Source organism: Solea senegalensis, linkage group LG21 (genome assembly GCF_019176455.1).
Source record: "Solea senegalensis isolate Sse05_10M linkage group LG21, IFAPA_SoseM_1, whole genome shotgun sequence".
Lineage (NCBI taxonomy): Eukaryota > Metazoa > Chordata > Actinopteri > Pleuronectiformes > Soleidae > Solea > Solea senegalensis.
The window spans coordinates 17,615,982-17,631,841 of record NC_058040.1 but is presented as its reverse complement, the minus strand read 5'-3'; the positions used below and the strand labels follow the sequence as shown (position 1 = coordinate 17,631,841).

At 39.6% G+C, this 15,860-nt stretch overlaps 1 protein-coding gene across 2 annotated transcripts in view; it reads left to right on the top strand.

Moving 5' to 3' along the window:
- The first annotated feature begins 1,263 nt into the window (after positions 1 to 1,263).
- The window catches only part of phf24 (PHD finger protein 24), a 39,250-nt gene continuing 24,653 nt past the window's right edge, over positions 1,264 to 15,860 (top strand). For both annotated transcript variants that reach the window (XM_044012373.1, XM_044012372.1), the window contains exon 1: positions 1,264 to 1,731. The gene's annotated coding sequence lies outside the window, so the exon portion shown is untranslated. The remainder of the gene's footprint in view (positions 1,732 to 15,860) is intronic.

The following is a 15,860-nucleotide window of genomic DNA, read 5'->3' as shown; positions in this document are numbered from 1 at the left end:
TGCAGGAAGCTGGAGAATCGGCATCTTTGTCGCCATGAAGGAGAGAGTGGGAAAAACTGCCTGTGCATTATTAAATAAATTTATAATTTTTTTTGGCCTGTTTTTGGACATTGAGACCTTTGTTCTCTCAAACCAAAATCAGTGATTTTAGCCTATGAGGACTATGAGACCATTATTATCTAACTCAGATTTAAAATCTAAAGTCTACATTTAACAAATAATTCAATACACTTATATGTAACAGTTGCTTTAACTCAGAAATATTACATAACATATCTTTAACTGCTGCCTTATTTCTGTCATAAAAAGGGAAATTTCTGTTGTTTTTTGAGTGAAATATCTATTGGGAGTTTCATTAAAGAATGTAGGGCCATGGTTCTCAAACTGTGGTACGTGCACCACTTCCTCTGGTGGTACTTTGGAGTAAAATGAGAGACACTCTTCTACTGTATAAATCAGGGTATGTGGAATCTTGACGTGTAGAAAATTAAACAAATAACACAATAATTATAATAAATTAAATGATAATAAGGATTAAAGTCACCTTACATCTTAATCTAATGTCACCAGTGTGTGAAGCATGTGTGAAGAAGAGGAGGATGTTGAGAGAGCAAATGATCTTATTGGGAATAAACCCAGCTAACAATATTTTGGTTCCCAGGATGTTCTGGGAACGTTACCTTTTGGTTGTGGGAACGTTCCCTGAAGGTTCTCCCCCCAGGTTCTCCTGTGGCTGCCACGGAAAGTTTTCCTCAAGTTCTCCTAAAGTTAGTTTCTGGTTACACATGTGGTTACTTTGTCACAACCTTCATGCGACCTTTAGAGAACGTTCCTCTAACATTACACTTTTCTACAACCTCATGTGAAAAGTCTGAGAAACACTGGGCATCAGATTATTTTGCTCCATAATAAATGTATTCCATAAACAACATTGTAGCTCATGTAATGGAGACACAGAGACATTATAATATAAATGTATGTTAATCTACAGGCTGACACATGTGCTAACATTTGCTAAAATTCCATCCCTCCATCACTCCCACTCTTTTATTTAGAGCTCACATTTCTGTGAGGATGTAATTGGCTGCTGAGGAAGCTTCTCTCTCTCTCCCTCTGTCTCTCTCTCTCTCTCTCTCTCCTATCACGTCACGGTTTCGGGACCTGCGGGGTCCAGACTGTGCGGGACCAGAGCACGTTCCAGAGCAGAACACAAGTTCTCAACGTGGAGCATCACGACGCACTAACTCACGCGGTCACAGAGAGAGAGAAAGAGAGAGAGAGAGAGGGAGCCATAAATCCCTGACTGAAGTTGTCCTGTGTTTAGTCCGCGAGTCTGCCTCCCTCTGGCTGTTTGTGTAGATGCTGAAGGAGCAGCTGAGGAAGAAGAAGAAGGAGGAGGAGGAAGGAGGAAGGAGGAAGGGTGTGGGGAGGAGGAGAAGATTTCAGCACCGGAGCTGTCCACGCACGGAAGAAGAGACGAGCTGCTTTCCACACTGAGTGAACACGCGCTCCGTGGGACTGTGACGCTGAGGAGGGGAAGGAATAACAAACTAGTGTGCCATTCATTCATTCACTCATCCGTCCATTCATTCGTTCATTCATTCATCTCTCTGCGGGGCTGCGAGTACAGACTTCATTCTCCGGTGTAAAGTCCTGCCATGCTGCACCGCCGGGTCTGAGACAGGAAGGACAAAGTGTGTGTGTGTGAACATCAGCTTCTTTTCTCACAAGGTCAGTCTTTTTTTTTTTACACACACACGTGTGTGTGTGTGTGTGTGTGTGTGTGCGTGCGTGTGTGTGTGTGTGACTCTCTTACATAACAAACTGACATGTGTTTTTGTATGTTACAAACCTGAGGCATTGACGGGACTGAGTGTGTGTGTGTGTGTGTGTGTGTGTGTGTGTTTTGAAGCCTCGATGCAGATTTAGGTCAACACACACGCACACTCATACATACACACACACATTCTCGTACAACATCCTTAGTGAGACATAATGCTTTCCCTAACCTCAACCCTTATAACTCAACCTGACATAAACCAAATTGTAACCCTAACCTTCATAATGTCCTTTAAAGTTGTGAGGACCACTTTCCTAAAATGTCCTCGGTCCTCACAGAGATGTGTGTACAAGTACACATGTGCACATTCTTGTAACCTAAACCCTAAAGTCTAACTGGAACCCTAAAACCTAGAGTCTGAACCCTCAAAAAGCTCTCAAAATATGTGACGTCCAGCCAAAAATGTCCTCACAGCCTACTACTACACACACACACACACGTTTGCACAGCTATTCTTCTTAGGACACTGCACTGACGTCCATTCATTGAGTGTTATAACCAGTTATAACCATAACCAGTCCTGCTGGTTATGGTTATAACTATCCAGTTTTGGTCTCCATGAGGACTACCGGTCCTGACAAGGTCAGTGTTTATGACAGAAAAATGTCCTAAAGAGGCGACAGAAACAAGAACACACACACAGAGATGGATGTATGGGCGTGGATGAACGCTGCATGTCGTCAAACTCCAAAGAAACGTACGTGATCGAGACAGAAAAAAAATAAATAAAAGGAAATCTGGGAATTCTTGCACCACAGAGAGCACATGTACGTCACTGGTGGGTGGGTGTGTGTGTGTGTGGGGGGGCTGTTAAAGGACTAGGCTGCTGTTTAGTCATGTTCTAGTCTGTTGAACCAAAGACGAGGCAAGAACACAAAACTGAAAGAGAAACAAACAGAAAGGCGAAAGAACAGCAACAAACAGACGGTGACGTAAAAACAAGATTGAACATTCTGGCTTCAACTGGTGTTGGGAGGTGGCAAAATACAGAGATGTTGTAAGTTTCCTGTCTCCTGGTGGAAAAAGATGCAGAGAGAGAGAGAGAGAGCTGTGTTTGTGGACGTGAGCTGATTCTCCTCCGCTGCAGCTTTCTTTATCTCCAGCTGCTCATTTTTCCCAGTACTGTCCCACAGGAGAGAGAGCTGCTGTCCATTAGCCCACCGTCCACCACTCATTGTTTACATATGTGCTGGTTTGTTCTCATCTGCTGACCCATTGTCTCCTAACACAACAAACAATGGGGTTTGTATGAATATGACAAACCACAGAGACCAAAATTCACCATCTAAACTGTGACAAGAGCACATTTGTGTCACTTTATTTGTCCCCTCAGGGAAATTTGACAAAGCACTTACGTTTATGCTCATATTTACATTTGTATCTTGGTCAAAATCTTAGTTATTATGTGAGTTTATAAGCTTAACAGCTCATGGAATAAAATACATTTTGGATCAGTTATTGATAGTTATCATGCATGTTATTACACAGGTACACGCGTTGTCTAGTTGTCGGAAAGCCAGGATAATCATTTCCAAGGCTGCACCATGTGACGTTCACTCGTCAAGTGTTTTTTTTTTATTGTAAAACAAGAATAAACGTCTATTGGAAGCGTTTGAAATGATGTCGCTAATGTTTAGATATATTTGCTGACGTCTTTCCACATTTGTGTCCTGGAGGAACAGCCCATAATAACAGGACACTGGATAAAATGGACAGTGCTTGAAGTTTAAATCATGTTAAAGATAATCTGATAATGATAATGTTTGACACAGACAATGGTGTATAAATGGGTTTTAACTCTTTAAACATACAGTTTATACAGAGGCTATAAGAATGTGTAACACAGAGTGTTCTATAACCTTTTTTTTAGCACAACCTATAGACAATCATCTACACCTCGGCAAAAAGTATTCAAAATGTTTACAATTGGATTGAAATTTGGAAATACATCACAGTTCAAAGTTCACTCGGCTTTATGAACAAAAAGAAAAGAAAAACAGTCTAATTTTGTGACTTCTGCACAATTATTGCTACTTTACATCACTACTAAAATTGTGACGTAAAAGAAATCATAACTTGACTCAACAGCACATAAGGAGCCTGAATATGTGCCGTGTGAGCGCTAATGTCGAAGTCTCGAGTTGTGTTTAAATTTTTCCGCAAAATAAAAGCGATATTTCTTAAATTCTTACTAACTTTCATTTCGACACGTCTGGAAAAACCATGAAAATGATGTGATATTTCAGAGGTTTTTGGAAATGTAGGTGTTTCCATTACAGTTTTTTTTAAATTGCATAACTTAGGTTTTTCCTATTTCTAGTGGTAATGGAAACCCGGCTTGTGTCAAAGCTCCACAACCTTCACTGCTGCCTCCTCTGTGCTTTTGTCAGACTACTCTTGTGAGCTCGTCCGGCCTCCAGTCGAAGCATGCACTGAGATTTAAATTCCTCCTCCACTCCGACTCCCTTTGTTCCTTATCTCGTTCAATTCACAAGTGGAATTTTAAACCCTCATATACATTTATTGTGCTTTAATGTGTCAAGTGTTTCTCTGGTAACAAACGGCAACATGGAGAGGAGAAGAAGAAGATGAAGTGAGACGATGCTGGAGGAAGAGCTGTGGGTTGATGAGGAATCTGGTCAGTGATTGGATTTATTTAGCCCTGTGTGTCCCAGTGCACGTACAGTACATCTGCGTGTTTTTAAACGGTTGTTAATGATTCTTCTCACTCACTCACTCACTCACAGGAGATCTGGGTGAACTCATTAGTGTAATTAGTTCCAGGTCTTTGCTTCCTTGGGTCGTGGGTGAGATCTTTGGCTAAATGGGGTGGGATTCATTCTCATGAAAAGACATGCTTTGTGGTGCCTCCATTCACATACACGCACACACACACACACACACCACCACCACCACCACTACCCCTCCACTGGAACAAGGAATGAAAAGACAGGCTGGTTGTGATTCTAATCAGCACATACCAGTGACATCCAACAGCTTTGGGAAGGAAATCATCCAGCTGGAGAAAAACACAGCAGAGCAAAGCCAGACAAAAGCAGAAGCATCTTTTATCTTATTTTTTTTATCTTTTATGATCAGAAAATGCAACAGTTTGTTGACAAAAGCGTGGTTTGAAAATGAGGTTTGATTTGATGATTTCAAAAAGAAAAATAATTGAGAACTACTGATGTGAATTGTCTGAGTTTGTTGTTCATGTTGTTTCCAGACATCAGGATCAGAAATATTATTATTATTAGCCACTTATTAGGTACACAATTACGTACACCTGCTTATACGTCTAACTCTAATCAGCCAATCACACAGAAGCAACTTGTAGACTTTAGGGCTTTTGTATCATGATACTGGTTTGTATTGATTATTTTTCTTCCTGAAACCAAAATTGAATAATTCACTTCTTGAGACAAAAACCAACGAATCATATTTCATATCATGTCACGCAGTCAGACACACTGAATGGAACAGTGAAACATAACAAGGATTGTATCATGTTTAACTGCTACATTTATGTTAATAATAATAAAATAGATATTATCAAGCGCAGTCAAAAATAAAGGTTGTTTTTTTGTCATTGCCTGTCATAACTGAACAAGGACTTTGACCGAAATTGCACGACTCGGGAGACGAAATGAAAAAATAAACAATCCTTTGTTTTGTAAGTGCGACAACAACAACAACAACAAAAAACACCCCTTAGAGGGAAAAACTGCAAACAAAAACCTAGGCTAAAGCTAACCAACAAAAATTACTCTCTTGAGGAAAGCTAAGAAGCCAAAAAAAACTCTATCGAGGGACAAATAACTAGCAAAAAAACAAGGGCTAAAGCTAACAAATAAAAACACTGTTTCGAGGGGAAAACTACGAGCAAAAAACAAGGACTAAAGCTAACAAACAAAAAAAACACTGTTTGAGGCTAAAAAACAAGGGCTAAAGCTAACAAACAAAAAACACTGTTTCGAGGGGAAAACTACTAGCAAAAACCAGGGCTAAAGCTAAACAAACAAACTGATTCGAGGGAAAACTACTAGCAAAAACAAGGGCTAAAGTTACAAACAAAAACACTGTTTAGGGGAAAACGAGCAAAAACAATGGCTAAAGCTAACAAACAAAAAACACTGTTTCGAGGGGAAAACTACGAGCAAAAACAAGGGCTAAAGCTAACAAACAAAAACACTGTTTCGAGGAAAACTACGAGCAAAAACAAGGAAACAAACAAAACACTGTTGAGGAAAACTACGAAGCAAAAACAAGGACTAAAGCTAACAAACAAAAAACACTGTTTCGAGGGAGCAAACAAGGGCTAAAGCTAAAAAAACACTGTTTAGGGGAAAACTACTAGCAAAACCAGGGGCTAACAACAAAAACACTGATTCGAGGCTACTAGCAAAAACAAGGGCTAAAGTTAACAAACAAAAAACACTGTTTCGAGGGGAAAACTACGAGCAAAAACAATGGCTAAAGCTAACAAAAACACTGTTTCGAAAAACACGAAGCAAAAACAAGGGCTAAAGCTAACAAACAAAAAACACTGTTTAGAGGGGAAAACTAAGAACAAAAACAAGGGCTAAAGCTAACAAACAAAAACACTGTTTAGGGAAAACTACTAGCAAAAACCAGGGCTAAAGCTAACAAACAAAAAACACTGTTTCGAGGGGAAAACTACGAGCAAAAACAAGGGCTAAAGCTAACAAACAAAAAACACTGTTTCGAGGGGAAAACTATGAGCAAAAACAAGGGCTAAAGCTAACAAACAAAAACACTGTTTAGAAAAACTATGAGCAAAAACAAGGGCTAAAGCTAACAAACAAAACACTGTTTAGGGAAAACTACGAGCAAAAACAAGTAAAGCTAACAAACAAAACACTGTTTCGAGGGAAAACTACTAGCAAAACAAGGGCTAAAGCTAACAAACAAAAACACTGTTTAGAAAACTAGAGCAAAAACAAGGCTAAAGCTAACAAACAAAAAACACTGTTTAGAGGAAACTAAGAGCAAAAACAAGGGCTAAAGCTAATGTTTAGAAAACTAACAAAAACAAGGGCTAAAGCTAACAAACAGGGGAAAACTACGAGCAAAAACAAGGGCTAAAGCTAACAAACAAAAAACACTGTTTAGAGGGGAAAACTACGAGCAAAAACAAGGGCTAAAGCTAACAAACAAAAACACTGTTTCGAGGGGAAAACTACGAGCTACTTGGTGACACTTTGGGGTGAAGTGACCACTGCTACTTTTCGGGGGGGGGGCAAAACTTAAAATTTGTCGAAAAAAACACATGATATATCATAATTCCCACCAATATAGTCAAGATGAGATGCCGAAGTGTTACAACTGAGCATCAGAAAAGGTGATTTCAGTGACTTTGTAGTGACTGGGAAACTGCTGATCTACTATTTTCATGCGAGAAGAGAACAGAAAATATCCAGTGAGCAGCAGTTTTCTGGGAGAAACTGCCCTGTTGATGTCAGAGGTCAGAGGAGAATAACCAGAGCGGCAGCAGTAACTCACATACAACCAAGTTATGAAGAAGATCATCTCTGAATGCACATAAAACTACACTCCTGCCTCTCCTGATGTAGATGTAGATAAACGTTTTTTGTTGTGAATCTGTGGGTCTCTCTCTCTCTCTCTCTCTCTCTCTCACAGCTGCTCCAGTGAGTAGAGAATTAAAAAAAACCCGCACTTCTCATCCAGACTAAAGCAATAACCTGTGACTGATGTGTGGAAAATGACTTGGATTTCAGGTGTCACAAACCACGACGCTCCCGCGTTGTTGCTGATACAGATAATTCGAAATTTGCTCCAAAAAAGAGAATCGCGGCAGCACAACCTGCTGTATTTCTTTCATTATTTTGATTCCACTCTCATATTAATTTGTCCTCAGAGACCATTTACTACCATCTGTCGCGTTGTCACATTGACCTTCAAGTAATATCCTGTCAAGTTTCCTCGGAGGCTCCCGAGCAGCCAAATATTATAAATAATAATCCAAATTCTGTCCATGTGTGCTGCCAACTACCATTACTCTGTAGCGGTGACTCTTTTTTCCTTCCCCCCATTAGACTGATAAATTGGTGTTACAGGAGCTTGTGTATTTCTCAATAACTTGCTCACAGTGACACTTGGAAGGCAGAGACTGAATACTAATAAAGACCTTAAGGTGTCCCCACTGGCCTCTAATACACTGACAGTAAAAGATTCATGGGCTCAGCTTTTATCTGCAGGCTGTCCATGATGCAGAACACCCACAAAATGAATCCAGGTGAAATGAACGATCAGGTAGGTGAAACGTAAAAGTACCAGAGACAGATTTTCTCTTATTCTCACAGAAACATCGTCTGTTGAATCACGTTTTCCAAAATTAGCATTTTAGTGATTTTGTGGGAATTTAAAATTCGATATGATAGGGCCAGTTTTCCAAAAATAGTCGTGCTTTTGTGCGCGGATAAAAAAGAGGGGATTACAAAACTTTTGCGGATTCCCCTTAAGTCGTTCTCGTTCGTAAGGGGCCATAAATTGTTCCTTACACACCACTGTGCTGTTTTTCTATTTTCGTAAAAGGCCAAGGTAAATTACGCAAATGATCATAATGACACATGAACGACTCATGGACAACAAAAAGTTATTTCACTCCAGTCCAGCAGGAGGCAGTAATGTAAAAGCCAATATAACTATGATATCATCACCACATTGTTACGTACTGGTTGTATACATGAACATGCTACAGTGGTGTTTTTTCAAAAATGGTACGTTGAGCGTTTTCGTGTGAATTAAAAAGTGGATACATGACAAAACATTTGAAGAATCTCTTAAACTCATTGTCATGTGGAAAGGAAAGGAAATTGTTGTTGTGGTGACACAGGAAAGACTCAACAAGCTGTTCCACTCCAGTCCACCAGGGGGTAGAAATGTACAAGCTGATGCAACTATGACATCACCATTGTCTACCACAGAATTCAATCATTAAATTGAATCAGTTTCATCAAACTATTGTGTAAAATGATTATTTTAGGTCCTTTATCGTCCTCAATAACCACCTGCAGCTAGACGGACTCCTAGAGGTCGAAAGCAGCATGTGTCGTGTTTTATCATCTGTTTTCCTCTGAACGGAAACATCATTTACAAATGTGTCATCATGTTCTACCCTAGAAGACGTGAAACTGACGACGGAGACATTAACTTGTCAGGAAAAATGTTTACTGTCGCTATAAATCAAGTGAGAATTAGATTATTTCTGAGACGTCCCCCTTGGTGTATATTCTTATTTCCTGCTTTGTCTCAGGAGGAACCTTGAAGATTATGGTCATAAAGAGACTAATGCAGATCTATACTGTTCCTCTATCTCTGGCAGAGAAAGAATAAGTATAAAGAGACGTCAGAGAACCGGAGAAAACCAAATGAATGATTCATTTTGGACGAACACGCTTCTCCAAAAAGGCAGAAGCTCAGCTCCTGCTTCATAAAACATACTGTAAAAAAAAACAAAAACACGTCCTGACGATTGTTCTGTTGCCGTGCAGACTGACAAAATAACACGTCCCTCTGGTCTGTCCCTGTTCTACTTCACTTCTCTGAGATCCTTTTTTTATCCCGGGGCATTTAAATCATTCAGAAGGATCAGGGGGAAAGAGAGCAGAGCAGAGCCGAGCCGAGCGGTGGAGGCAGCTGCTGCTGCTGCGAGTCCACTGAAGCCTGAGGGACTTTTTTATCCCCATCATCCTCTGCCTGCGCTGCACTCACTCGCTGTATGAATGGGTGAATCTAGGTGATGACTGTTGAAAGAAAGACTCACATCACAACTCTGTGTGTGTGTGATTTTCTTTCGTTTCTGTTAGATTTGACCATCATTGCTTTCACTGAACCCAGTGAACTCAAGCGCTGACGTGAGGGAACATTATGAAGTGCAGTCCCCGTGAAATATCTGCCTGTGTCTCTTGTATTTGTTATTTAAATAACGTCAGCGTTGGCGCCGCACACACTGGTGCCCTCAGTGAGTCACCTGCCAAGATGGAAGCCAATTGTAGTGGCAAACATATACTTTATTCCAAAGCTACCAAAAGTGTTCAGCTGTTTACTCCAGGTTACATTTCCATCCACATGTATCCAAGCCTCTCTCGGATCAACAACACCTATAAATATTCCATTGACATTCCAGGTTGTGAATGACAATCTATAGATTTAACACCGTTAGCGGTTAACGACTGTAACTGTTCACATATTACACTGTGACATGTAATCCTGCGTTAATCATTCAAACTAAACTAACTCAGTACTGTTGTTAACAGCTTTTCAAATAACACTCAGACAGTCCATGCTTTTATAGACTAGTGTAGTAACTGTTTAATATGCGCCTGTTTTTTGTGTATTTATTTATTTAACCAGATTGAGATCGAGAGGGGCAGATGTTAGATGGAATGAAAAGCTACGAGTGAGATAAGTCCAGATATTTTCAGTTCAGTTTGTAAAGTCTTCCAAGCAGAGGGGGCAGCAATTGTGTGTGTGTACTTGTATTTATATCTTTGTAAGGACATTTTGACCTTGTTGGGACATTTTGTCTGGGCCACACAGATTTAAAGGGCTTTTTCAGGAACAGGACCTGTTTTTTTTAGGGTTAGAATTAGGTTTAGGTAATGCATTATGTCCCATATAATTTATTAACATTATGTGTCTCAACTAAGACATTAAAACAAGTGTAAGTTCTAACCCTGAGGACATTTTGTCTGGGCCCCACAACTTAAAAGGGCTTTTTAAAGGGGTTAAGACCTGATTTTAGCGTTAGAATTGGATTAAGATTAGGTTAAGGGGTTAGGGAATGCACCACTACTACTTTGTGTAGTTTGTGTGGTCCACTGTTACTACTACAAATAAGTACATATATTGAAATAATGGCATTATAATGATAATAATAAGCAAATTTATGATTTAATTATTTTTGTTTGGGTTTGTTTTGTTCTTGGAAAGAAGGTTAAACACTTTTTAATCAGTAACCAAAAAAGGAGGCTGAAGCGCATGGCTTATTTTGTTGCCTAATTAGGTCACAAAAACGTTTTTTATTGAAAATAAAGATTGATTTGTTTGAAGAGACAAAGTCTATTAGGGTTATAACTGTGTACTAAAGTGAAGCATTTTGTGTCATTTGTCACAATTAAACTGTTATATTTTATCGAATGGAAGAAAAAAAATCATTGTCAATTATTTTTGTTTGTGTTTCTCCCAAACACTCACCCATACTTTATTTTTCTTCTAATACAAATAGAAAAAATACAAAATTTGTGTCACACTTGAAAGGTTTGTAATGCTTTTTTGAATCTACATAAAGTGCAAAAACTCCACCAAATATTCCCTCAGGAAGTGCCTCATCCCAAATCACCTTAAGTGAAATCATACCTGGTGTAATGCGGTGCATCGTGCAGCGAGCAGAAATTGACTTAGTTTCCACTCAAGTGAGATACAACCGTGAACTCCATTCACGGAAGAAGGCGCCCGCTGTGGATTCAAGTTGATTACATGGTACTTATGGGACACGTGTCTTTGCTCTGAAATGCAATCCCGTCCATCCACGCCCCTCGTAAGTGCTTGTGTGGAATTCAATCGCGTTTATTCTGAGTGAAACGGGAGTCGTTTGCCTCTCTCTTCCTGCCGGGCCGTCTCTAATGACCTGCGGGGGCCTTATGTTCTCAGGCTGCATGGTGGACGTATGCTTCATGGACTGCGGACGACACAATGCTCATTTGTAGCACGCACAACTCAACACCGGCGCCTGCGCTGTCTGCTTTCGTACATTTAAACCTTCAGGGATTAAAAAAAAGAAAGGAAACAAGTTACAAGTTTCCTTTTTGGCAGAAATGATGTGGTCATTCTGGACCACAATGTAAAAGTTAAACATTCTTTAATTTAACAGAAGGTGACATAGTTTCTCCAGCACACTTGGACAGAAATGAGCCAAACTGGCTTTTAATGAGATCCGTGTACTAAGGAGCCAGAACCAGATGAGTGTGTCTCACTCAAGGAGAAGCTCTTCATTTAAAAAGGTCACTCCTGCACTCATGAATAACAGCAACATGCGGAGAATAACTAGTGGAATGAGAATCATTCATATTTTAACATGGACGAGCTGACATAGAAGTCATTTTAAAGCAGGAGCAGCTGCGACGAGTGAAAATAAGACTGTGGATGTTTCAGTTGCTCTGGTAGCCTGGTAGAAAAACAAACAAATTCTATGTCGGTCTTCATTTGAAAGATCCGATATCAATTCATTAAATCTGTAGGTTGCCATTTCCTGTGTCCTCTGCACAAATCTCAGGAGACCAATGCATGACAATGAGCTGAGTCAGCAGATTTGTTCATCACATAGCCACTGATGGTGTAGGAAAATAAAAATTGTTCTCAGCACTTGAATACCAAATCAAAAAATCATATCTTCATCAGGCAAAACCATGTTTTTCTTTTAATCCAAGCTTTTTAATCTTGTACAAAAATGACAAATTCAAAACGAGTTCAAAAGAAGGCTTTGAATTCTGAATGACCTTGGTGTTTTTGTGAAGAAAAGCAAATCATTTACAAAAAATTAAAAAATATATACTGTACATGACTTCATATGACTTTTCACCACATCTACGGGGTCGGTCCACTTTAAGCCCCCGATCGCCAGTTGGACACAGGCCAGCACCCTCTGCTGGACAACTTTCAAACTGCTGTATACAGCACATATCAAAGGCTTACTCTAGGGCTACAAAAACAAATATATTATTATTTTAAAGCAGTTACAAACTTGTACAAGAGTACTTGTGGGTATTATATTACACATCTGCCAATAAACCCTCTTTAATGTTACACACTTGACCTTAAAAATAGCAAATTAGCTCCTTCTGTCAAAATATCTTCAGATTTTGCTGTCATGCTTTTGCACAACTGCAATTTCAGAGCAGTGCTTATGACTTTTGAATTAAAAGGGATAACAAATGCACTAACAATGGCAACAGTAACTATATATTTATTTACAGACTTTAATCTCATTTGAGGACATCTACAGTCTCCTCATTGATCTACTTTGAGTTGACATGCTTCAGGGTAGAATTTCCTGAAAGCTTTATAATGTATAATAGGACTTTATTACCCAAATGTTATGTCTACATGTGGATTGCGCAGTATAAATAAATACTGTCTATGGGTAATATGTTTTTGCTGAGCTGGCTGCGCTGATGGCCCCGAGCGAGAAACTGATTTTATTTTTTACTTGACTTGATGTTGTGGTGAACACTAAAATGGGCCAGTTATGTTTGCCTGAGGGCAGGAGGACAGAACAAGCGATAGACAGGATGAAATCAGCCATTTAAGATGCAGGATGTTCTTCCGCAGGCACTAGAAGCCGCAGATGTTTTCCGCGGCACGCAAATGTGTGTCAAGGACTCGGCAAAGACTTCCTGGCAGTCGCAAAACTGACTTCTCTGGGGTTCCCTTGTGTCTAGACACTCCTGATGGAGCATCAAACTAGCAGCTGTTGAAGCAGGTTGGCTTTCCTGAGTGCTCTTGGAAAGTAAATCTACTGTTGTTCTTAATCACAGAGCTAAAGCTTGTTGAGCATGTGGGAGGCTAAAGTAGGAGGTTTTCTGTGTAACGAACACCACATTATCAGCTCATTGAACACGATTACCTCTGTTTCCAGTGAGGTAAAAGTGTATGCAGAATTATGCAGACCTATTCTTGACAACACTTAGTTGTGGGTAGTTAATTAATCTATGCAAATGTCAGATGTGTCTAATGTCAGATGTTTATTAAAATATGCTGGAATAGGAAAAGGCAAATCAAAAACTGGAGATATCTTTATTTTCAATATCTGTTGTCTTTAGCGCTAAGATCAGGCAATATGCCAGACAACTCATCTCTCTACTGTATTTCTTATGTTGTGAAGATAGTGGATAGCTGTTGTGTCCAGGGATACAAAGACAGTCAGAGTCAAGCTAACAGGAGAACATTACCAGATTGTGAAAGATCCAGAGAGACTGCCATAAAACTTGCTCTCTCAAACTGAGAATAAGCAGCAGTGGAAATCCACAGGCAATGGATTCTGTTTGTGCTACTACTGAATAACCACTTCATATCAGGAAAACAATCCTGATTTTAACGAGTTGTTTATTTTACACACTCTTTATTGCAATTTCCTAGTGCTCTCTGGAGTAAATTGAGATGTTGGAATACTGCAGGTCTGGAATAATGTCTGCTCCGACTGTCTCGTGAAAAGAAACTGTGGGTAATTAGAAGACTCAGACTCTGAATATTCAGTGTGTCAAGATATGTGATACATCGCTCAATCTCCTTGGATTTAACGTGCACTGTGAATTCTGACAGCTTGAATCAAGAACTGGAGCCATATTTATTTGGCCATTCTGGCAAAGAGCGGCTTTGGTAAAGATATATATTTTGTTGCCTGTGAAGATGAACTAGCTGAAGATGAGCACTCAGACCTCTACAAAGACTGAAACACTTTGTCACCTGTGTTTTACAGACTGGGACCTGAAATGATTACATTTGCATTGAATTTGATCCATGAGACTTTCTGGATCTGTAAAGAGAGATTGACCTGCTTTTACCATGTTATATGAGCCTGACCCAATCTGTTAAGATGTCACTGAGATAGAAACATCTGAACTTGTTAAACTGGACTGTTTAATTCAAATCCAATGGTTTTTGACAGAGATATGAGATATTTTTTTGCCCATTGATTTTGCCTATTATAACAGATAGGGATTTCGTGATTGTGACGTCATCGGTGGGTCTTACCAGAATTCAATGGGAACATACTTGGATGATTACCTACCCATTACCAAAAAAGGTTTATGCATCAAAAGCTGTAGCTAACACACGGACAAACCTAAAAACAACGAAAATCTAACCTCCTTGGCGGAAGTAATAACAACATGCTGCTCTATTGGTTAAATGAATCCTTGATTATAGTGCAGCATAGATAATAGGCGGTACCATTTAAAATGAGGTAATCAAGAAAAAAGAAATTGTTATTTTATGGCCAGCCAAGATAATAGGTTTTATAAATTGCAAGGGGGGAAAAGAGATCAGGAATAACAGCAATAAACAAAGTGACATCACAAAACCCCAAGGTCTGCATAACTCTATCAAATCAATGTCTGTGGTAAACACAACATGAAAATAATTTCAATATCACTCGTATCAACATGCTCCAAATCTCATTCTGCCAAATATGTAGAGAGGAAAAAAAAGAAAATCAACAGTGGTTCCCCATACCTGCATTATTAATGAAGTTTCCGCCTCAGCTCATTTTTCACAACAATTCACTCGCTCGTAATGGGAATCAACACTCGTGCACAGATATATGATACCAGAGGGAAAATGAAGACAGGATGTTACACGCAATTTCCGTATTTAAGTTCTGGTCACCTCTTTCTCTCCAGAGCTCCCCCTATAGTTTGGGAGTACACATTTTTACAACACCATCGTAAACAGGTGTCAGTCCATTGTCCTGATTGTTGTTCAAAAATGCTAAGTTATGTATAACTATTATGTTATGACAACGGAGATAAATGCAGTGTAGGAATAGAGGGAGCATGTTTTGATGTTTTGGTTTTTCCACTGACAGACAGTAGGGGGAGTGGCCAAACTCCCCGTAACAAGACATTTAACCATCACAATGACTCTGAAGCTGGTAAATCAGGGTAAAAATCCTGCAAAGTTCTGCTTTACACAAAGCTGCAAATAAAGTCATGACTGGTGAGGAAAAAAAGACCCTGTCAATGTCAGATTAACTTTTAATTTTTAATCAAGAGCCTTGTGGAGGGTTTTTTTCTCTCTGTGTACAAATTAATTGCGACACAAATGGGTCACTGCATGGCTTTGATACCTGAGTTTATTAGATGCCACTGAATAACTCCGGAGTTCCTGCAGCTTTGGACCATGAGGCCTGTCAAGCTGCTCACATCGTTTCTTTGTGACTGACTGGCATCGGCGTCTGTGCAGCTCACCACCTCCTGCT